General features: G+C 45.1%; 1 non-coding gene across 1 annotated transcript; it reads right to left on the bottom strand.

Moving 5' to 3' along the window:
* Positions 1 to 482: 482 nt before the first annotated feature.
* On the bottom strand, positions 483 to 554 carry trnag-gcc. The gene has a single exon. It is a non-coding gene; the product is annotated as a tRNA-Gly (tRNA).
* Between the last annotated feature and the right edge of the window lie 4,216 nt (positions 555 to 4,770).

Genomic DNA, 4,770 nt, shown 5'->3' with positions numbered 1-4,770 from the left:
TTCTCTATCTATTACATTCTGCGTACAGTTTCCGCATTCTTGTCGCGTTTGGAAGACCGATATTGAATATCGCAGAATGCAGGTCAGCTGCATCGGCGATTCTGCTCCTGACGAGCAGCCGTGAGTTACTGCCCGATCCTCCTTGATTGTCTCGTTGTTCACGACTTGGCTGTATTGACCTTTGAAGAAATGTTTTTCAATTGTGTCGTTTTTGCGAATGAAAATGGTGTGCAACAAATGGCGCACGTTGAAGTTTGCATTTGAACTTCTATACGGACAAATGTGGAAAATGAAAAGAATATGTGCCCTGTTCTCTGACCGACCGAGTGCAGCACAATACAGTATTGGCGTGGACGGATTTAAAGAGATGTTTCCAGGACGCCCCGTCGAGTGTATCTGATGGGCGATGTGCTTTGGCGGTTTTGACAGCTGATGTGCCACTTTTGAAAACGACTGCCGTTTTCTTCCAGGAGAGGTACAAACTCCCCGTCGGGGAATTGAACCCCGGTTTCCCACGCGGCAGGCGGGGATACTAACCACTATACTAACGAGGAACTGTGTACCACCTGGCCCCACCTGGCTCACTGATGCTTGCTTCCCCTCTAAAATGACTCGATTTTCTGCAGTTTCTTGCTTTTCCTGTATAATCAGTAATTGCTGTGGCAACTACATACCGTGTTAAATGACGATCGAGGTTAACTTTGGAAGACAGAATGCGGAACACCCAAACACTTCCGTGTGTGTTGAGCTGTAAGTATTGATGCGGTTGTTCACTTCAGACCCTGACATCTGCAAGTCGTCTCATGGTTCAATTGTTGTGGATATGCCTTCTTTGGACTTTGGTGAGCACAGTAAGAATTCTTACAACACCAGGTGAAAGACCAACAGGTTTGTTTCAAACACTGGTTTTCGGAGCACTGCTCCTTCCTTAGGTGAATGCTGATTCCTCAGATTCACCTGAGGAAGGAAAAATGCTCCGAAAGCTCGTGTTTGAAACAGACCTGTTGGACACTAACGTGGTGTTTGTTATACTTGCTACATGGCTCAATCGCCATCGCTTCACAGGAATATTGAGGAGATCTGTTCTAGAGGCATGAGATTCAGCAGAAAATGTTTTCGAAATTACACTTGGCACCATTAAATAAACCGATTTAAACTAACCAGTTGTCTAACCAGGACCACTATTTAAAATGTCAGCAACGAACATTATGCATCAGACTTTTGTGCAAATCAGGGGATGCGTATCCTTGATTTTCCCAGAAAACACATTGAATTAAACGTGTTTGTTCAATAACAGGACACAATATAAAGAGCGGTGGGATAGGCAGGTTCCAAATTCACGAATCATATCGACGTTGGGTACAATAGTTTCTGAAGATTGTGGGACCAGGTGACAGCCTCTTCGGGACGGGTCTGCATGTAGGAACAATGACGTTCAATACACTAACAGGCTGATTTCATTTCCTGCTACTTCGGTAAATCGAAAAGGTCAGTGAAGCAAAAATGATCAGAAGTGAAATTCAGGACACACGGTTAAGAAGGGTCCACGATGCCTGACTATACAACACTGTTCTTGAATGGAAGCTCGTGCGTGTTGCGACATGATCCGTTACTTCAAATTATTACCATTTTGGAAGGACAAATCTGAATGCGGAATACAGGGTTAATGGTAGGGTTCTTGGCAATGTGGAGGAGCAGAGAGATCTTGGGGTCTATGTTCATTGTTCTTTGAAAGTTGCCACTCAAGTGGATAGAGCTGTGAAGAAGGCCTATGGTGTGCTAGCGTTCATTTGCAGAGGGATTGAATTTAAGAGCCGTGAGGTGATGATGCAGCTGTACAAAACCTTGGTCAGGCCACATTTGGAGTACTGTGTGCAGTTCTGGTCACCTCATTTTAGGAAGGATGTGGAAGCTTTGGAAAAGGTGCAAAGGAGATTTACCAGGATGGTGCCTGGAATGGAGAGTAGGTCATACGAGGAAAGATTGAGGGTGCTAGGCCTTTTCTCATTAGAACGGAGAAGGATGAGGGGCGACTTGATAGAGGTTTATAAGATGATCAGGGGAATAGATAGAGTAGACAGTCAGAGACTTTTTCCCCGGGTGGAACACACCATTACAAGGGGACATAAATTTAAGATAAATGGTGGAAGATATAGAGGGGATGTCAGAGGTAGGTTCTTTACCCAGAGAGTAGTGGGGGCATGGAATGCACTGCCTGTGGTAGTAGTTGAGTCGGAAAATTTATGGACCTTCAAGCGGCTATTGGATAGGTACTTGGATTAGGGTAGAATAAGGGAGTGTAGGTTAACTTCTTAAGGGCAGCATGGTAGCATTGTGGATAGCACAATTGCTTCACAGCTCCAGGGTCCCAAGTTCGATTTCGACTTGGGTCACTGTCTGTGTGGAGTCTGCACATCCTCCCCGTGACTGCGTGGGTTTCCTCCGGGTACTCCGGTTTCCTCCCACAGTCCAAAGATGTGCAGGTTGGGTGGATTGGCCATGACAAATTGTCCAAAATTGTATGATTAACCTAGGACAAATGTTCGGCGCAACATCGTGGGCCGAAGGGCCTGTTCTGTACTGTATTTCTCTATCTATTACATTCTGCGTACAGTTTCCGCATTCTTGTCGTGTTTGGAAGACCGATATTGAATATCGCAGAATGCTGGTCAGCTGCATCGGCGATTCTGCTCCTGACGAGCAGCCGTGAGTTACTTCCCGATCCTCCTTGATTGTCTCGTTGTTCACGACTTGGCTGTATTGACCTTTGAAGAAATGTTTTTCAATTGTGTCGTTTTTGCGAATGAAAATGGTGTGCAACAAATGGCGCACGTTGAAGTTTGCATTTGAACTTCTATACGGACAAATGTGGAAAATGAAAAGTATATGTGCCCTGTTCTCTGACCGACCGAGTGCAGCACAATACAGTATTGGCGTGGACGGATTTAAAGAGATGTTTCCAGGACGCCCCGTCGAGTGTATCTGATGGGCGATGTGCTTTGGCGGATTTGACAGCTGATGTGCCACTTTTGAAAACGATTGCCGTTTTCTTCCAGGAGAGGTACAAACTCCCCGTCGGGGAATTGAACCCCGGTTTCCCACGCGACAGGCGGGGATACTAACCACTATACTACCGAGGAACTACGTACCACCTGGCCCCACCTGGCTCACTGATGCTTGCTTCCCCTCTAAAATGACTCGATTTTCTGCAGTTTCTTGCTTTTCCTGTGTAATCAGTAATTGCTGTGGCAACTACATACCGTGTTAAATGACGATCGAGGTTAACTTTGGAAGACAGAATGCGGAACACCCAAACACTTCCGTGTGTGTTGAGCTGTAAGTATTGATGCGGTTGTTCACTTCAGACCCTGACATCTGCAAGTCGTCTCATGGTTCAATTGTTGTGGATATGCCTTCTTTGGACTTTGGTGAGCACAGTAAGAATTCTTACAACACCAGGTAAAAGACCAACAGGTTTGTTTCAAACACTGGTTTTCGGAGCACTGCTCCTTCCTTAGGTGAATGCTGATTCCTCAGATTCACCTGAGGAAGGAAAAATGCTCCGAAAGCTCGTGTTTGAAACAGACCTGTTGGACACTAACGTGGTGTTTGTTATACTTGCTACATGGCTCAATCGCCATGGCTTCACAGGAATATTGAGGAGATCTGTTCTAGAGGCATGAGATTCAGCAGAAAATGTTTTCGAAATTACACTTGGCACCATTAAATAAACCGATTTAAACTAACCAGTTGTCTAACCAGGACCACTATTTAAAATGTCAGCAACGAACATTATGCATCAGACTTTTGTGCAAATCAGGGGATGCGTATCCTTGCTTTTCCCAGAAAACACATTGAATTAAACGTGTTTGTTCAATAACAGGACACAATATAAAGAGCGGTGGGATAGGCAGGTTCCAAATTCACGAATCATATCGACGTTGGGTACAATAGTTTCTGAAGATTGTGGGACCAGGTGACAGCCTCTTCGGGACGGGTCTGCATGTAGGAACAATGACGTTCAATACACTAACAGGCTGATTTCATTTCCTGCTACTTCGGTAAATCGAAAAGGTCAGTGAAGCAAAAATGATCAGAAGTGAAATTCAGGACACACGGTTAAGAAGGGTCCACGATGCCTGACTATACAACACTGTTCTTGAATGGAAGCTTGTGCGTGTTGCGACATGATCCGTTACTTCAAATTATTACCATTTTGGAAGGACAAATCTGAATGCGGAATACAGGGTTAATGGTAGGGTTCTTGGCAATGTGGAGGAGCAGAGAGATCTTGGGGTCTATGTTCATTGTTCTTTGAAAGTTGCCACTCAAGTGGATAGAGCTGTGAAGAAGGCCTATGGTGTGCTAGCGTTCATTTGCAGAGGGATTGAATTTAAGAGCCGTGAGGTGATGATGCAGCTGTACAAAACCTTGGTCAGGCCACATTTGGAGTACTGTGTGCAGTTCTGGTCACCTCATTTTAGGAAGGATGTGGAAGCTTTGGAAAAGGTGCAAAGGAGATTTACCAGGATGGTGCCTGGAATGGAGAGTAGGTCATACGAGGAAAGATTGAGGGTGCTAGGCCTTTTCTCATTAGAACGGAGAAGGATGAGGGGCGACTTGATAGAGGTTTATAAGATGATCAGGGGAATAGATAGAGTAGACAGTCAGAGACTTTTTCCCCGGGTGGAACACACCATTACAAGGGGACATAAATTTAAGATAAATGGTGGAAGATATAGAGGGGATGTCAGAGGTAGGTTCTTTACC

Source organism: Scyliorhinus canicula, unplaced genomic scaffold, assembly GCF_902713615.1.
Source record: "Scyliorhinus canicula unplaced genomic scaffold, sScyCan1.1, whole genome shotgun sequence".
NCBI lineage: Eukaryota > Metazoa > Chordata > Chondrichthyes > Carcharhiniformes > Scyliorhinidae > Scyliorhinus > Scyliorhinus canicula.
Note: the sequence above shows the minus strand (reverse complement) of the source record. Positions and strands in the feature narration are given on the sequence as shown.